Raw genomic sequence first — 20,097 nt, forward strand, 5'->3', positions numbered from 1 at the left:
GCCTACTTCCGCATTCGCATAAAAGCTGGGGATGAGTGGAAAACTGCTTTAATTGCCCACTAGGATCGTTTCAATACAAAGTCCTCCCTTTTGGGTTGGCAGGGTGCCCGGAGTCTTCATGCAATTGATTAATGAAGTATTACATGATCATTTGTTTAAAGGGGTTCTGGTTTATTTAGATGATGTTCTCATTTACACTGAAACCGAGGAGGAACACGAATGCCTCCTCAGACAGGTGTTACACAAACTTAGAGATGCCAGACTCTATGCCAAACTTTCCAAATGTGAGTTTCACAAAACCCAACTTGACTATCTGGGCTATCGAGTGTCTGACCGGGGTATAGAAATGGACCCTGCAAAAATTCAGGCGATTCTAAGTTGGGAACGTCCCCGCACCTGGAGGCAATTACAAAGTTTCCTAGGGTTCAGTAATTTCTATCGGCAATTTATCCAGGGGTTCGCTGAGATTGCTTTGCCCCTCGCTGATTTACTCTGTACCAAGGGCTTGGGGGAGACACACAAAGTAAAAAAAACCCTGGGGCAGTGCTGAATTGGACGCCTGAATGCCAGGCAGCATTTGAGAAATTAAAAACCCTTTTCACTGCTGAGCCTATTCTACAGCACCCTGATCCTGAGTGCCCCTTTGTGGTCCAAGCTGATGCTTCTGACTCCTCTATTGGGGCTATTTTGTTACAAAGGGATTCAGAAAATCGCTTAAAACCCTGCGCTTATCTATCCAGGAAATTTTCTGAAACAGAATGCCATTGGCATGTTTGGGAAAAGGAGGTGTTTGCTGTAAAAGCAGCTTTAGAAACCTGGCGCCATCTCCTTGAAAGCGCTAAATGCCCTTTTGAGGTTTGGACCAATCACAGGCATTTGGAAGCCCTCCACGCCCCACGACGTCTCAGCCCTAAACAGATTCGCTGGGCTCAGTTTTTCAGTTGCTTTAACTTCCAGTTAAAATTTATTCCAGGAAAGAAAAACTTTCTGGCCGATGCTTTGTCACGTTTACCTCAGGACCTTGACCAGGTGGCAGATGTGGTTGGGACTGTTCTCACTGAACCACAACTGGGCTTGGTTGCTATCACTCGGAGCCAGACCCGTGCGCAGGCAACCCCGCCCCCAGCACAGTCTGGAAAGCGGAAAGTGCAAGTTCCTTGTCAGTTACAGAAGGACTTTCTCCAGGGGCTGAAATCTGACACTTGGTTGCTAGCTAATAGAGACAATGTTTCTTTTGAAAACGGTCTGGCGTGGGCGGAACACCACCTTTATGTGCCTGAAACTTTAAGAGCTGATGTTTTGCAGCGTTCCCATAATGATAAACTTGCTGGACACTTTGGTTTTGTCAAAACCTTGCATTTGGTTCACTGTCAATTTTGGTGGCCAACCTTAAGATGTGATGTAAAAGATTATGTTGCTTCCTGTCCTGTTTGTGCCATGTCAAAACGAAAAGGGGGGAAACCACAGGGGCTTCTACAGCCAGTGGCCAGCCCATCCCACCCCTGGGATGAGATTTCTATGGATTTCATTGTGGACCTACCTCCCAGTCAGAAGAAAACTGTCATTTGGGTGGTAAAGGATTTTTTTCTCTAAACAAGCTCATTTCATTCCATGTGCATCCATCCCGTCAGCCCCACAATTAGCACACCTATTTCTCCACCACATCTATCACCTCCATGGTAGCCCCTCCCATTTAATTTCTGACCGCGGCACACAGTTTACTTCCCAATTTTGGAAATCATTTTTAAAATTGATTGGCACTAAACAAGCTCTGTCCACATCGTCCCATCCACAGACTGACGGTTCTACTGAGATTTGAAATGCCACTCTTGAACAGTTTCTTAGAGCATACATTAACTACCATCAGGATGATTGGGTGGAGTTGTTACCTTTTGCTGAAGTTGCTTACAACAATGCTGTGCATCAAAGTACCGGACAAACCCCTTTTTGTGTGGTTTCTGGTCACGACTTTGCTCCCATCCCTGAACTGCCACAGCCCCCTTCCCAAACATGTTCTGTGTCTGACTGGGCTGTTAAACTGTCTGATCCTGGCCAGTAATTCAACAAGCTTTGGCTGATGCCCAGGCTGCTTACAAGTCTCAAGCTGATAAGCATCGTTCTTTACAACATGACTTCAAAGTTGGGGATCAGGTGTATCTATCTACTAAATTTATCAAATCACCTCAACCCTCTAAAAAACTTGCTCCCAAATTAATTGGTCCTTTTCCTGTTGTTCATCTTGTCAATCCAGTTACTGTTAAATTAGAACTGCCTCACAATTTGAAATGCTTGCACCCTGTTTTTCATTGCAGCTTGTTTAAGCCTGTGCACTAGTCACAGCGTTGGCACCCTCAACCTCCTCCTCCTGCTCCAATTATGATTGACGGCCAACAACACTTTGAAGTCAAGGACATCATTGATTCTCGCAAGCTTCGAGGCACCCTGCAATATCTGGTCCAATGGAAACACTTTTCTCATCCTGAATGGGTGTCTGCCCACCATGTTAACACTCCTGATTTAGTTAACCGTTTCCACCTTGCTTATCCTTTGAAGCCTGCTGCTTAATGTATTCTTCATTTTGGGGGGGCAGTATGTCATGTTCACTGATTCAATGTAGTTTATACATCGTAACGTTTCACATGTCATGGCGCTGACGCGCGTTTCTGTTTGGGAGGGAGCTGCTGTGAGACCTTGTACCAAGCTCTGTATGTGAAATCAGTACAATGGAATGTGTTTGGGTTATGTGCTCTGCTCAAGGACTTTTCCCGTGGACCATCAGAAACCGTTAGGAGCACCTGGGATTGTGAACTTGAGAAGATTCTACAGGGGGAGGGATTTCATTTGCACCGAGGGTTTTTAGTTTGAATTTGGTGCGCTTTCATCATTCTCAGCTTTCTCTGTGATCCTGCATACTATTCTTTAATAAATCAGATATCTTTGAATTCCTACTCATGAGTCTGATGGTGTTTTAGAATAGGCAACCATTACAGATAGCATCCTTTCTCATTCTAGGTATGAAACTCAGTTGTTCTGGCAGTGGAATCTCTCTTCAGCCCTCCAAGTTCATCCTTTGTCAGAAGCCAGCAAGTTGGCTTAGGTGACACCAGGGAGGCCACAAGAGAAGCATATATAATTTTCATTCAACATCTGGCTCTTGCCTCCCAGGATCTGCTCTCTGAAGTTACCTCCTTGCTTTGCCTAACAGTAGGGCTGGCTTTTACCTTCTTCCTAGAAGTTATTCTATTATACCGCTGAAGTCTCCACTTTAGCTATTGCTTCTACCATGAACTCCCCCAAATGTTATATTGTTAAAAGATGTATCTAATATGCCTTGCTGTCTTTAGATGAGCCTAGCAAAGGTCTGTCCCATCCCATCTGCCCCATTTATAACATGCGAATAACAATTCCAGCCAACCAGATAGGGTTATCTTGAGGAACAGGATATATCCCAAATACTTGCAACCTTCTGAAGCATAATATAAAGCCAAGACATTTTATTTGAAATCACATCATACATAATGGTAGGACTGGAATTTGGGGAGGGTGTTGCGGGTTTTTTAAAAAAAAATTAAGAATATGTCTAAGTTTAGGTTTACATCGCAGTTTTCCTCTCTTTCTTGCCTTCGAATGGCAGGAAATGATATGATATATAGTCAGAGAAGATTTGATGATGGCAGAAAGTAAGCTTTAGGGCTGATTATCACCAAGGGCTTCCAGTTCCCCACCCTGTTATATATTTATTTACTTGCTTAATATAATGGTTGTGTACATGTGATATACGGATATGTGGATGTAAATAAGTATAAATATGCATATGATATAATGGATGTATACACATCACCTCCTTTCATCTTTCAAATGCAAAACTATTTTCTAGTTAAAAAAACAGCAGGGAGAGGAGGAAAATTAGTATTTATATTGCTGTCATTTATTTGAAATGTTCTATCCCAGTAGAGAGGTCTGATTGCTACTGAAATGATAAATCTTATGGTACCTCAGTGATTTTTTGTGTGTGTGAAGAAGAAATTCATTTGTTTTCAAAATTATTTTCCTGGCTTCACCATTTATCTCTCTTTCTTACAGGTACTTACCTATGCATGTGCATATGAATATAATTAGGTTTGTATGTACACATTTCTGTCTCAATGCCTCTCTCTCTCTCTCTATATATATATATAGATATAATCTATAGCTATCTATATCATCTACGTATCTTCTATTATCTATCTTTATCTTTCTATCTATCTAGCATAATCTCAGACATTTTTGTTGGTTCCCCCACACTAAGCCTGGGTAAGGATTTTAGCAAGACTTGATTGCTTAACACACCACTAGATGTTTCCCAGGGGATTATTTTTAGCCTCTGAGGAAGTGACACAATCCCCATTTACTGCTTCCTGATTCCTGAGATGAAACCTGACCCATTGCTACAACAGAGGAAAGAATGGATTCTCCTACTCCCTCATGAGTTGTCTCAATCTAGGCATCTCCCTGGTTTTGAAAGGAAGAAGTGCTAAATTAGAACTGGCAATACAAATACAGGACATTTAATACATCAGGGTGTGTGTGTGTTTGTGTGTGAATTTAATTTTTTTTTTTTAAATATATCCTCACCCCTATGGGTGGTATGTGTCTTCCTCAGCCTCGGGTCCTCTACCAGCGGCCTGGGAGTTTGAGGGTCCTGCGCAGGATCTCAGCTGTTCCTAGCACTGCACTCCTCTGGGCAGAGAGCTCTGATGTTGCTCCTGGGATCTGTTGGAGCCCCTCTCCCAGCTTGGGGGGTCACTGCCCCAAGTGCCCCTACCACCACTGGGACCATTAAAAATATCAAAATGAAAGTTTTAAAAAAGAAGATACTAGTCAAATGGTCTCTCTCTCTTCAGAACAATCCCAATGTTTTTCATGCTTGTCCTGGTGATAAATAAATACTGCCTCCCCTCTCTCAGCAACACATTGGGGGTGGGGGTCAATATATATAAAAAATAAACATTCCCTTCTCACTCATATGGGTGGTATGTGTCTTCATTTATTTTATTTATTTATTAATCAAATTTATCACCGCCCATCTCCTAAAAGGGACTCAGCCTCGGGTCCTCTGCCAGAGGCCTGGGAGTTTGAGGGTTCTGCGCAGGATCTCAGCTGTTCCTAGCACTGCACTCTTCTGGACAGAGGGCTCTGATGTTGCTCCTGGGACCTGTTGGAGCCTCTCTCCCAGCTTGGGAGTCACAGCCCTAAGGGCTCCCACCACCACTGGGACCACTTTGGCCTTCACTTTCCACATCCTCTCTACTTACTCCTTCAGGCCCTGGTACTTCTCCAGCTTCTCATACTCCTTCTTCCTGAGGTTGCTGTCACTTGGCACCACTACATCTCTCACCACCACTGTCTTCTGGTCCTTGTCTACTGCCACAGTATCTCATTGATTGGCCAGTACCTGCCTGTCTGTCCGGAATACACACATACACAGGTCTAGAAACGAAGATGTTGTGGGTTCCAGTTCTGCCTTGGACACAAAGCCAACTGGTGACCTTGGATGACAGTAACCCTAGGAAGAAGAAGGGAAGGGCAAACCACTTCCGAAAAACCTTGCCAAGAAAACTGCAGAGACACACTCAGGCAGTCATCAGGAGTTAAAAACTGACTTGAAGGCACAACACCCCCACCCCATTTATATTTAGTACTATATTACTAAATACATTTACATTTACATTTATAATTTATATTTATATTTATGAAGAAGAAAGGTCCCCAAGTCATTTTCTGACTCTTTATATATAAATAGATTTATATTATTTATTGTCAATACATTATATTTAATATTATGTATACACACATTTAGTACACACATTCATATATGCACACATCGAATGTATACAGAGACACATGTACAAGATCTTGTGCTCAAGACTGGAGAATCAGGTCTTTAACTTGCTTCATCATACACCAGTCTCAGTGGTGGAGTTCGTTTCTTATCCCAGTGATGGTTGGAAGTTAAGTTTATAAATTTAAGCTTCTGCCTCTGTTTAAGATCCGTTCGGACGTTTCCATCTAGATAGTAATGTCGTCCTGCACCATTTCTGGCAGGTATGGGCTGGCTTTTAGTTTCCTTATTTCTGCTGCCTTGAAGGGCCAGGAGACCATCAGCTGTACTTTTCACATTTCATCTTTACAACACATTTTCTCTGTGTGTCATTGACTATTAATATCTTGGAGAAAGAAATGTGTTTTTACAGATTTCCTACAGGCAGGGAAGGCATGTATTCCATAGGTTGGGAGCAATGCAGGACAAGGACCTCTCCCACATGCCAGGTTGAAGGACTGACAGAGAAAGAATCATCAAAAAGTCCCTCCAGCCTTAAAGCCTGAGCAGTTTCATTCCAGGAGGGGTAGGCCTTCAGATAACCATGTCCTAAGCTACTTAGGGCTTTAAAAGTTAGTACTAATAAATTGTATTGGAAAAGCTGATACAGGTAGTCCTCGGTTAACGACCATTCAGCAACCATTCAAAGCTATGACGGCTCTGAATGAGAAGACTTATGGCTGGTCCTTGAAGCTGTGGCTGTGGCAGTGTCCCCACAGTCATGTGATCTCAATTCAGGTGCTTGGCAACTGGCTCACAATTACAATGGTTGCAGCATCCCGCGGTCATGTGATCACCATTTGCGACCTTCCCTGCTGGCTTCCCACAAGCAAAGTCAGTGGAGAAGCCGGCAGGAGGTCGCAAATGGAGATTGCATGATGTTGCACCTAATGACTGTGTGGGATTCGCCTAATGACTGCAACTGGGACTGCCGTAACTGCCGTCATAAGTCGGCGTGATCACATGACGTTGTGCTTTATGACCATGTCGCTTAGCTATAGAGTTCCCAGTCCCAATTATCACTGGTAACCAAGGACTACCTGTAACAGATGTCAGTACAGGGCAGATCTTGGTTTATCTCAAAAACTAAGTCGGATCAGGCTTATGTCATACTTAGATAGGAGACACCAGGAAATCCCAAGGCTGCAGGCTAGATTGGGAAGTCAAAAGTCATTCTAGAAGAAGGTAATAGACATTCACTTTTATTATCACTGCCAAGAAAGTGACTGTCATGCTAGCTTCCGAGTAGTCATCTGAGGAACAGAATTTGGTATCTCTTCAGAAACAGGATTTGCAGGAAACAGGGTCATCCTGGTCAGCTGTTGGCTGAGGAGGGCCTGGGACACTCTTCTCTAAAAGGGGACACCTTTAGAGAGTGTCAAAACTCTACAGCAACATACCAAACGGACAACAGACAACCAAGGGAATAAGTGTGACTTCTGATTAGTTAGATTTATTAAGGAAAAGATTAAGGTGACACCAGAAGACTTCCAACCAGTGTCTTTGCTTTCACACATGAGCCTTGCGTAGATGTCCGTCCATACAGTTAAAGTCTTACTTTCTTCATCTTACTTACTTTGGTGAAGGGGGTTGCAGCCTCCCACTTCTGGAAACATGAGCAAGTTTGCCATCTAACTGCAAGCGACTCAATACAGGCATCACAGAATCCTCATACCTTGCACCCAGTAGCTGCCAAAGTGCCACATTTTGCACTAGTTGCAGCTCCTGGGAATTTCAGGACGGTATCTCCGCATAGGCAAGTTGTAAGAGTCAAACTGTGATGTGACCAAGGAAAGGATAACGGTTTGCAAATGCTTTCAGACTCATCTATTAGGAGAACGAAATTCTTCCTTTGAGGGAAAATCTGGGGTAATAAGGATCAAATATTTTGATCTTCAATCAGGTGGGTGCACACACATAGACACAGTGGGGTTTGGATCACAAAGCTGCGTCTGCCATCTTGTTGATTTTGACACACGCACACACACAGGGTCTATAAGTCTCTGAAAGTGCTGCTTTGAACTAAGTGCAGAGTGTCTTTCAGCTTTATCGTTTGAAAAAATGGGGAGGAAAGGTGTGAATTGTGGGGAATGATTGGGAAAAAGCTAGGCATGTTATTGGGAGAAATTTGACAGGCAAATAATATTAGGGAGAAAATCTGATTGGCGAAGGAGCCTTTCCTATTGTCATAGCTCCCTCTTTTTTTTTTTTAATACACTCTTGCCACCTAGTGTCCATACGCATAAATAGCACTGATTTTTTACATCAGCGCTCTGTGATCTGGTTTCATCTTGTCCTCTGCTGGAAAATAACTGTATTGCAGCCATCTTGTTCAAAGCTGAAACGTTACACTTATTTGTCATCTAGGTAAAGGTAAAGGTTTCCCTTGACGTAAAGTCCAGTCGTGTCCGACTCTAGGGGGCGGTGCTCATCTCCGTTTCTAAGCCTTGGAGCCGGCGTTGTCATAGACACTTCCGGGTCATGTGGCCAGCATGACGACACGGAATGCCGTTACCTTCCCGCCGAAGCGGTACCTATTGATCTACTCACATTTGCATGTTTTCGAACTGCTAGGTGTGCAGGAGCTGGGACGAGCAACGGGAGCTCACCCCGCCGCGCGGTTTCGAACCGCCGACCTTCCGATCGACAGCTCAGCGGTTTAACCCGCAGCGCCACCGCGTCCCACTCATTTGTCATCTACCCTTGGACTAAAGAGAGATCTGCTACTTGGCAGAAAGACTATGACAGATCTGGACAAAATAATAAAGTACAGAGTGTTCTGCCCAGTGTCCAGGCAGGGACCAGGTGCTCGGACAATTGGTTCTTTTAGATCCAGAGACGACAATAAGCACGCCAGTGGATAAGGAGACTTTAAGCTTTATTATTCACTTAAGCAGATTTAAACAGAAACATAGTTTAGGCAGATTAAACAGAAGCGTAAAAAGCATAACATAAAGTAAAAATATAACATACCAAGCGAGATGATACCCAATCTCCCATCGGCTGTCTGGAGCCCCTGAATAAGGACAGCGAAGATACCCCAGGGTGGCTGAATTTCCACAGCCCCCAACGCTCAGGTCTGTGCAGAAGCTCCCCAACTCAAAAGGCAATCCTCAGGTTTTTGTCAAAGTCTGGCCCTAGAACCTCGTGACCCTGTTCCCACGGTACAGAGGCTGCAGGATCTGACCTTGAATGGAGAGCTCCCAGGATCTGGAGCACCTGTTTAATCCAAGAGCCCGGGAAGCTATGCAGATAAGCTAGTGCTTGCAAAAACAATCTTGGGGTTTTCTCTCCCCCCGCCCCCGCCATTTCAAACAGAAATAAAAAACAAGCCAGCTAAACGTTAGGATAACTCAAAATAAACGGTAAGCTTCTTTGTGTGAAGGAGAAAAATCAAAATATGTCACTTAAACTCCTCAAAAGAACCACGGTCTTCCACATTGCCACTACGAAGAGACAACACCCTGACAACAAAGGTATATATTATCATGGTGGTGGTTTTCCTAGTTGTCGCATATCACTGTGGAAGCTGGACTATCAGAAAGGCTAAATGAAGGAAAATGGGTATCAACCGAAGCGAACCTTTGTAGCTCAGGGTTGAACTGTGAAGCCCTTGCTGCTCTCTGAGCCTTGTTGTTTTCTTGCAGACGCTTCATTGCCAGACTAAGCAACATCTTCAGTGCAAAGAGGGAGTGGGCCTTGCTCTCTGTTTATATACCGTGATTTGTCCTGCTTGTGTTGGTGGGGGTGTTGTTCTCTCCTTGGGACTTCCTTGTTTGCTGCTGTTGTTTGCTGCTTGGTTGATTGCCTGAGTTGATAGTTCCTTGATTAGGGTGTATTGTGCTGTTTGATTGTTCATCTGGTGTTAATCCTAATCCTAGTGTTCATCTGGTGTTAATCCTCGTGTTAATCCACTAGGATTAATCCACCCAGATATGCAAAGATTAGGGGCTACCTGTCACGAGTGCACTGCCATGGGGCAAAACATGACAAAAAGAAGTAGTTAGTAGGACAATAGAAAATGATAGCCTGGAAATACCTTAGAGGGGCTAACCCGGCACTCAACCATCAACACCATTGTCCCGACAACGAGCAGGGCAGAGTCAGGTAGGGCGAGGTCAAGACATGCGCAGTCACAGTCCCAACGGCCCGGACATGACCAAATAAGGAGTTCTGGGAAGGAGGGCGGAGCAACGGTGGGGGGGGAGGAACACTGGCGGGAACAAGGTAATATATTTGAACCTGTTACAATGCCGCGCTACTCTCGGCTTTTTACCTGGACTGTACCTGTACTGAATAAACCCAGAACTGTTTCGTAACCCAGCATCTGTGAGTTATTCACGACTAGGCGATCCTTACACTACCGTTGAAGGCTATCCAGAAGCTACAGCTGGTCCAAAATGCAGCTGTGCGGGCAATTTTAGGTGCTTCAAGATCAGCACCTATAACTCCTCCGCTCCACAAGCTGCATTGGGTACCAGTTTGCTTCCGGGTCCAATTCAAGGTGTTGGTTACCACCTTTAGAGCCCTACATGGCCTGGGTCCAGGTTACTAAGGGACCGTCTCACCCCTGTTACATCAACCCGTCCCACCCGGTCATGCGGAGAGGGCATGCTATGGACCCCGTCTGTAAGCGAATTCCATCTGGCGGGGTCCAGGAGGCGGGCCTTCTCTGCAGTGGCCCCCGCCCTCTGGAACATCCTTCCCCCAGAAATGAGGTTAGCCCCTTCCTTCCTGGACTTCAGAAAACAGCTGAAGACCTGGTTCTGTCATCATGCTTGGAGTGGGGAGAGGAAGAGCCATTCTTGGGTTTGGTTGGTTCCCTAGTTCTGCCGAGACCAGTTTTATCCCCTTATGGTTGAATTAGATCCACCATTACTTGGATTTCATTGCATTTTACATTTATTAATTATTGGTATTATTTATGATTTTATTGAATTTTAAATTGTTTTTATTGTGAACCGCCCAGGGTCCCCCGTGTGGGAGAGATGGGCGGTGATAATAATATGATAATAAATAAATACACACACACACACACACACACACTAGAAGGGTCTCCCTGTTTCTAGCCTGATTCCTTAACCGCTACACCAAACTGGCTCTCATTAGGATGAATAATGATGAAATGGGTTGGGTGCTGCCCCCTGGTGGCCAACGTTACCAATGCAGCCAAGTCATCCAAAACTAGTCTTGCCCTGTAATTACCAAGGAAATTCCTAATTCAGAGAGCGGTGAGGTGGGCTTCAAGGATAGATTGTCACATTCCCTGCATGTAAGAAAAGCAGTGGGGTGTAGAAAGAGAATTTCAGATTTTCTCTGTATCTCTGCCTCTATTTGTTTCATGCGATTGCTAATCTCAGATCTCTTCCTTCTGCCTTCTTCCCATGCAGACACACAGAGACACACACACACACAGAGCACAAGCTTTTTGATTCTCCTCCTGACAGGATGTAGTTAGCTAGCTGCAAGGCTTCACTTACTAAATCTCTATCATGCATTTCCCTAAATACATCTCCTGTCTGTTACAGTTACAAAACCTGCTCCACTCGTCCTTGCTGAGGCCAGATTCCTGCAATCAGGAATGCTCACACGCACACACTCAACACTTCCATTTTATATACGGCCTTTTCTGTGAGAGTTCCTGGCAACCACCACCTTGTGAGTTCGATCGGGATGAGAGAAACATCCAATCAGTTCTATGACTGAGTGCTGACTTGAACCTGGATCTCAAGCCACTATCCTGGTTCTAGGGGACAGCACACACATACTTTGTGAAAATAACGTACAAAAAGCATTCAGTTAAGAGGAAAACATGAGATAAGATTTCAGGAAGGGTTGTGTATATTCAAATGCCATTTTTTAAAAGAACAGTTTGGTGACACTACCCTGGCTGCAGGGGGACAGCAAGGTGGTAACAGTTGGCCATTGACTGTTGGAGGTTTGTGATGTCACTGAGAGAGAGCAGCTGATTGGCTGTGAAGCCAGATAAAGCAAATCAGCTGTTAGGACTTGCAAGGAGAGGGGTTGGGAGGCCACAAGGGGGCTTTCGAAGGATACAAATTAAGGGATTCCCATCACTTTCCCATCTCACCTCAACTTCCTTGATTAAGCTCTTAGGTCCAGCTGAGCAACATCCTTAGAATTTCAGTATCCTTAGGATTTGAGAAGCAACATGTTTCTTCAAGCTGAAATGTGCCTGCTGAGGTTGGTAAGTTCTTTGATTCAGAAACAAACTTCTAAAAAAGGAAGAAACTGCACAATGTTGTAGTCAACTCTGAAGGCTTGGGTTCAGATGTCACCTTCATTCGTGAAAGCCAGACTAGGTGGCCTCTCAGATACCTTTTCAACATTCCGATATTCTATCTATGATCTTTAAAAAAGAGAGCCCTGTTGAACAGCCTGCCTTAACTTGGATCTTCCAGGACTCTCTTACGGACGATCAGCTTGCCATTGACTGCCCCACCACATGGTTCTGTTCTAGGGCCTTTCTTCTTCTACATTTAACACCTTGGATAAATAAGAAGGGAGAATGTTGATCAAGCTGCACAAAATGATACAGAACTAAATGGGATCGCTCAAAACCTAGATGAGAGAAATAAAATATAAAATTGTCTTGCTAGGATACAGCAATTGGCTGAAAATAACAAAATAAAATTTGTCATGGAGAATGCAAAGCTCCTTACTTAGGAAAGTAAGATAAGATGCACTGGTAAAAGATGGGGAATATTGTACCTGTGAAACTGATTTTAGAAGAGCCAGTTTGGTGCAGCAGTGAAGGCATCAGGCTAGAAACGGGGACACTGTGACTTCACTTGGAGTATTTATATCCAGTTCTGGGCCTCACACATTAAGAAGGTTTCAGAGAAACAGGGGGAAAAAAACCTTCAGAGAAGGGTGAGGATGATTGAGGGGTAAAAACAAAATCCCATCACTATGGAAGGAACAGGGGGCGTTTAGCACCAAGGAGAGAAGACTTTGGGGTGGGGGGCAGGATAGGATACCATTCTCCAAGGATCTGACTGAGTGTCATACAGGAGGAGGCCAGGTCCTGTTCCCTCTTGATCCAGCGAACAGGACAAAGGTGAAATGGATCTAAGTTATAGGAAGCTAGATTCCAAGTTGAGAAAAAGACAAACTCCCTAACAGAGCAGTTTAATAGTGAAACCAAAGATTCAGAGAGATAACAGGTTCCCCTTTATCAGACAGGTTCAATCAAAGAGCCACATGGCCACCCACTGCAGATGCTTTAAGGCCCTGAACAGCCTAACTGGTCTTTTCCAACCCTCAAGGATTCTTGAATCAGCCCTTGAATAGAAACTTACTGATTATATGGAATTTCCAGATCTTAAAATTTTCCTTTTTTTTTAAAAGGCTGTATTGGGGAACAAGAGGTACAAAAATGTTTGTCTTGTACCCAAGTCATGTACCCAAATGCCACATATTTGGGGAAAATACTGATAAAAATGGCCGAATGGGGAAGAAAAACATACAATTTTTAACACACAGTTCTAACGAGTAAGAATTCTCCTTGACAAGAAATCACAACTGACCATCATAAATATAAGAAACAGACAGTGAAAATGCCAATTTCATCCCCCCCTTCCCCTGGTGGTGGTGGTGGGGAACTAGGCTGTACAGGCTAGCAAGAAGCATCATGGGAGGGTCAACCAGGGCTCATTATTAGGGAGGGTGATGACACAATCACCTCACAATGCATTGTTGCGCAGCCCCCTTAAAAGCACTTGTTGTGAGGTGGTAAACCACTCTGGGGAGCTGCCCCCTTTAGCAACAACCCAGAGCTACACAGGAAATGGGAGAGGAGCAGTTCCTCAGAGGTCCTACCCTATCATCTGAACCAACAGCTTCTATCCGACTAAGATTAGGGCTGGGAAATAGTCAGACCTTGATGACTGGAAATGGGACTTTCTACTGGGCAGAGATGGCAACATACAAAACAGAAGGAAAAGATGGTTATCAATATTTCCTAAAACTCCAAATGACAGAAAGGGGAACTGGGCCTGAATAATCGTTTCCGGGTTAAAAAGAAAAGAAAAAATATTGATGGCCCTTCTGAAAGAGGCAAAGTCTGCTGAGAAATTTGGAAAGAAGAATTGCCCTTCCTTCATGGCAGAACTACCACAATGGGGCCTTGCTTAGCCTGGAGGGATCTATCGATTGACGATTGGCAGAATCACTCAGCCCTTAGAGCAGCCTAGCTCTGGAAGGACAGCTATGGGTAATGATGAGTCAAGCAGTCTGCCAAAGGGGTTTTGATCCTGAAGGACATCTTCTCTGTGGTCAAGGTCTCTGCTGCTAAAGCATTGAGGTGTGAGTGCCTATTAGACACCCCTTCCAGCTTTCTGACCTCGGAACACACTTCCTTCTGAGCTCTGACAAACATCTGCTGTGAACATCCCCTGTTCCTGTAAAGTTGGGATCACGTCTCCCATATTTTAGCATCTTACAAAAGGCAATCCGTGCGTAACTCCAACCATCCTGACCCGTAACTCTGAGAATCCTTGTGCAGCTGAAATCAACCGTGGGTTCCAAATTTGGTTGCCCTTTTGCCTCTTTCAGGCGCTGAGAGGGAAAGGCAGGTTGGACAGAAGAGGCATTTCTAAGGGGGATAGGAATAATGGGGATGGGAAAGATGCTAAGATGAGGTCTTTTCCTGGTGACTTCCTCAGCCGCATTCTAGTGAAAGATTGTGAGTTTTCGGAAGAGGGGCTTCAAGGGATGATGGGTTTGTGGTGAAGAAGAAAATTCAATCTTCACCAGTATGAGTGGGAATCATTTTTTCCTCCTCCGCTTCCCCCTCCTCCTCCTCCTCCTTGTTCTCTTCAGCAGGAACGCCCTGAGAAGATAGGAGCCTTGCAGTGCTGTTCAGCTAAGTGAGACGTGGAGCTAGAAGGCAGGGCCTGACCCAAGGGAGAAGCTGCTCGTGAATGACAAGAGAGTTTGTACCCAGAACTGGATCTTTTCCAGGGGATCAGCCAAGTTGGTGCCTTGGGCTTCCCCACCCTTTGGGGCTGACACGGGACAAGGAAATGAGGGAGCGGCCAACCAAAAAGGCAGGTTCCCTAGCGAAAGCGGGGGGACTTGCTGAGTGGGAGGTGAGTTTGCTGCCTGAAGCCGGCAGATACCCGTGGCTTGAAGCCCGTTGAGGCCAGGCCGATGGACCTAGTGGAAGCCGGTGGAGGTTGGTCCTCTGAAGCTGGTGGAGCTTTCCCTCATACGCCTGCGGATGTCCCGGGGCAGACGCTGGCGGATGTTGGATGGCGAAACTGGTGGACGTGGACCTTCGGAAGCCAGCTGATGGAAGCTGCATTGCTATTCGTGGGGTGAAACTGGAGAGTGAACGTGGATGGATGCCAAGGGATAGCTGGATTGGGCATTCCACTGGGAATGTCCCTCTGGCTCCCTTGACGCCGTTCACTGTGCACGTTGTGAATGTGGTCGAGGCGAATGGAGTGTGAATGTGGTCGTGGTGAAAGGAATCTGGTGGATCTTCATGGACACAAGGCAGTGGAAGTTGGCAGGTGGAAGCTAGGGATGAGGTCACCGGGCCGATGCAGGTGGATGTGCTTCGGGTGATGCCGGTGGAAGGTGGCGGATGAACCTCCCACTCAGCCTGCCTGTCTTGGTCTTCCAGGGATGCTAGTGTTCATCTGGCCAGGTTCTCTGAGCTGTGCCCGGGAGGTGAGAAGAAGGGTGAGGTGCAAGCAAGGTAAGGGCCCTTCCCTTTCCCTGATTTTACCCTGCTGGCCCTTCCTTCTCCCAAGTGTATCACTGCACAAAATACAGCATGAGAACACTGAGTTGGGCAGCCATACAAATTGATTAAACCACTCAACCAACCAACCAATCACTCAATCAAAGAAGAGGGAGAGGCTGATGGAGAAGCTGATGGTCCTTCTGAAAGAGGCAAGGCCTGCTGAGAAATTTGGAAAGAAGTCTTGTCCTTCCTTTGGGGCAGAACTACCACAGTGGGGCCTTGCTTAGCCTAGAGCGATCTGTTCATTGACGATTGGCAGAATCACTCAGCCCTTAGAGCAGCCTAGCTCTGGAAGGACAGCTATGGGTAATGATGAGTCAAGCAGTCTGCCAAAGGGGTTTTGATCCTGAAGGACATCTTCTCTGTGGTCAAGGTCTCTGCTGCTAAAGCATTGAGGTGTGAGTGCCTATTAGACACCCCTTCCAGCTTTCTGACCTCGGAACACACTTCCTTCTGAGCTCTGACAAACATCTGCTGTGAACATCCCCTGTTCCTGTAAAGTTGGGATCACGTCTCCCATATTTTAGCATCTTACAAAAGGCAATCCGTGCGTAACTCCAACCATCCTGACCCGTAACTCTGAGAATCCTTGTGCAGCTGAAATCAACCGTGGGTTCCAAATTTGGTTGCCCTTTTGCCTCTTTCAGGCGCTGAGAGGGAAAGGCAGGTTGGACAGAAGAGGCATTTCTAAGGGGGATAGGAATAATGGGGATGGGAAAGATGCTAAGATGAGGTCTTTTCCTGGTGACTTCCTCAGCCGCATTCTAGTGAAAGATTGTGAGTTTTCGGAAGAGGGGCTTCAAGGGATGATGGGTTTGTGGTGAAGAAGAAAATTCAATCTTCACCAGTATGAGTGGGAATCATTTTTTCCTCCTCCGCTTCCCCCTCCTCCTCCTCCTCCTTGTTCTCTTCAGCAGGAACGCCCTGAGAAGATAGGAGCCTTGCAGTGCTGTTCAGCTAAGTGAGACGTGGAGCTAGAAGGCAGGGCCTGACCCAAGGGAGAAGCTGCTCGTGAATGACAAGAGAGTTTGTACCCAGAACTGGATCTTTTCCAGGGGATCAGCCAAGTTGGTGCCTTGGGCTTCCCCACCCTTTGGGGCTGACACGGGACAAGGAAATGAGGGAGCGGCCAACCAAAAAGGCAGGTTCCCTAGCGAAAGCGGGGGGACTTGCTGAGTGGGAGGTGAGTTTGCTGCCTGAAGCCGGCAGATACCCGTGGCTTGAAGCCCGTTGAGGCCAGGCCGATGGACCTAGTGGAAGCCGGTGGAGGTTGGTCCTCTGAAGCTGGTGGAGCTTTCCCTCATACGCCTGCGGATGTCCCGGGGCAGACGCTGGCGGATGTTGGATGGCGAAACTGGTGGACGTGGACCTTCGGAAGCCAGCTGATGGAAGCTGCATTGCTATTCGTGGGGTGAAACTGGAGAGTGAACGTGGATGGATGCCAAGGGATAGCTGGATTGGGCATTCCACTGGGAATGTCCCTCTGGCTCCCTTGACGCCGTTCACTGTGCACGTTGTGAATGTGGTCGAGGCGAATGGAGTGTGAATGTGGTCGTGGTGAAAGGAATCTGGTGGATCTTCATGGACACAAGGCAGTGGAAGTTGGCAGGTGGAAGCTAGGGATGAGGTCACCGGGCCGATGCAGGTGGATGTGCTTCGGGTGATGCCGGTGGAAGGTGGCGGATGAACCTCCCACTCAGCCTGCCTGTCTTGGTCTTCCAGGGATGCTAGTGTTCATCTGGCCAGGTTCTCTGAGCTGTGCCCGGGAGGTGAGAAGAAGGGTGAGGTGCAAGCAAGGTAAGGGCCCTTCCCTTTCCCTGATTTTACCCTGCTGGCCCTTCCTTCTCCCAAGTGTATCACTGCACAAAATACAGCATGAGAACACTGAGTTGGGCAGCCATACAAATTGATTAAACCACTCAACCAACCAACCAATCACTCAATCAAAGAAGAGGGAGAGGCTGATGGAGAAGCTGATGGTCCTTCTGAAAGAGGCAAGGCCTGCTGAGAAATTTGGAAAGAAGTCTTGTCCTTCCTTTGGGGCAGAACTACCACAGTGGGGCCTTGCTTAGCCTGGAGCGATCTGTTCATTGACGATTGGCAGAATCACTCAGCCCTTAGAGCAGCCTAGCTCTGGAAGGACAGCTATGGGTAATGATGAGTCAAGCAGTCTGCCAAAGAGGTTTTGATCCTGAAGGACATCTTCTCTGTGGTCAAGGTCTCTGCTGCTAAAGCATTGAGGTGTGAGTGCCTATTAGACACCCCTTCCAGCTTTCTGACCTCTGAACACACTTCTTTCTGAGGTCTGACAAACATCTGCTGTGAACATCCCCTGTTCCTGTAAAGTTTGCATCACGTCTCCCATATTTTAGCATCTTACAAAAGGCAATCCAAACAAGTCAACCAATCAATCACTGAATCAAGGTTGAGAGGCTGATAGACGTTTCCCTGGTGGCCCTTCCTTTTCTCCGTTGTATCTTTGCACAGAGCTTGGCATGGTAACATTCCTGATTTTCTACTTGCAGAGAGAAAAGTGTGAGGCGCAAGCAAGCTAAAGGCCCTTCTCTTCCCATCAGAGAGGCAAGATCGAAAACCCAATGTGAAAAGGCAATCACCTGAACATTTAGCTCAGAAGAGCCAGAGGAGTGAAGCCACATGATTTTCAATGCAGCACTACAAGTTAATGACAATGGTGACAATGCCCCACAATACGAAAGCAGGCCCATCACCACGATCGTCAAGTTCACTTCTTCAGCTGACAACGGGGACTAGTCCTGCAAGAGAGTGAAGGGAGTGGTGGTTTGTGGTGGGCTGGCCTGGAGCCAGGATAGAAAGAATTTAGGCAGCGTTCAATCCAGCACAGATAGCAAAGAATCGAAATCAGACAGGACTTAGAGAACTAGTTCGATCAAGTGGTTATGGGTACTTACCATTATTCTTAACAAGCTTCAAAATCTTTATTTTTCATTTTATACATATTAATATCATAGAGAGAACCAGTTTGTCAAAGGCACCAGGTATTGAAGGCACCAGAAACCAGGAGAACGTGAGTTGTACTCCTGTATTTGACTTTGGGCCAGTCACTCTCAGCTCTAGGAATTAAAAATCACTTCTGAAAAATGTTACCAAGAAAATTGGAGGAACTTCTTCATGTAATCAGCAGGAGTCAAGATGACTTGAGGAGCCCCCCGTCTTTTGGGGGAGATGGGTTGCAGCAAAATTTGAATAATAAATAAATAAATGTGTTTGTGTGTGTTTCTATGTAGAAAAATAGTAAAAGTAGGAACTGAGATAAATAAGGAAAATAGAATGGAGCTTAGAAGATTAAAATAAAAATCGACATACAACAGAGTAGAAATAATAGATGCTAATTGTAAATTAGAAAGCAATAAGTAGTATTTCTAAGCAAATATTTGTAGCTCAGGGTTGGACTGTGGAGTCCTTGGTGCTCTCTGAGCCTTGTTGTTTTCTTGCAGACATTTCATTGCCAGACAGCACAATACACCCTAATTAAGGAATTATTAACTCAGTCAGTCAACCCAGCAGCAAACAACAGCCCAATCAAGGAGCTCCCAAGGAGAAGAACACCCCCACCAACACAAGCAGGGCAAGCCACGGTGTATAAACTGAGAGCAAGGCCCACTCCCTCTTCGCACTGAAGATGTTGCCCAGTCTGGCAATGAAACGTCTGCAAGAAAACAAGGCTCAGAGAGCACCAAGGGCTCCACAGTAGTATTTCTTTTGTAATGAAAAGCAGTGTATTTATTTATAATAAAACACTGTCCAAATGGATTTGATATGTGTGCACCCAGCTGGAAATCGGTAACATTCCTGAATCTGTGATCCCTGGAGTGAGATTTTTAATTGAAGACTAGTAGAATCACTCTGTCATACAAGCATTTGGGCAATCCTATTTTAGATAATTTAGATAATTATATTATCTATATTATCTATGGTATATCTATAGCTATTGATTAGTCAAGCAGCTATACTGACGACAAATGAAAAAAAGAGATCCGGTCCCCATTTCTCTGCGGAATGAAAAAAATGAGGATGCCATTCCTTCTGATACTTAGTTTGGACTGACTTGTCATTTTAACCAATCTGTTCCGGTCCTGCCAGACTGAGGAAGGAAGACCACCTCTTTTCCATCCCACGTAACAGGCTAGAACTAATGGCTGTAAATTCCCCAGAGTGAGATTTTTATTGAAGATTAGCAGAATCACTGGATGGTTGAAGTACTTGGACAACCTCTCTATTTAACGACTACCCAGGATCCATGCTGAAGAAAGATTATGATTTAAAATATGGTGTAAATCTTAGTGGAAGAATGAAATTAGACCTTAAACATCAGTTCACTACTGTATTCACTTTATTTTCTTCTCCTATAATAACCAACATGAAACACTTTCATCAATCATATAAAATAGACTTTAATGTTTTATTTGCATATCAGTACAGA

At 45.4% G+C, this 20,097-nt stretch overlaps 1 protein-coding gene across 1 annotated transcript in view; it reads right to left on the reverse strand.

Annotated features, from left to right (window-relative positions):
• Nucleotides 1-20,097, reverse strand: part of LOC134488915 (regulator of G-protein signaling 4-like) — a 257,964-nt gene that overhangs the window by 131,608 nt on the left and 106,259 nt on the right. The gene's annotated exons all lie outside the window — the stretch shown is intronic.

Source organism: Candoia aspera, chromosome 2 (genome assembly GCF_035149785.1).
Source record: "Candoia aspera isolate rCanAsp1 chromosome 2, rCanAsp1.hap2, whole genome shotgun sequence".
Taxonomy (NCBI): Eukaryota; Metazoa; Chordata; class Lepidosauria; order Squamata; family Boidae; genus Candoia; species Candoia aspera.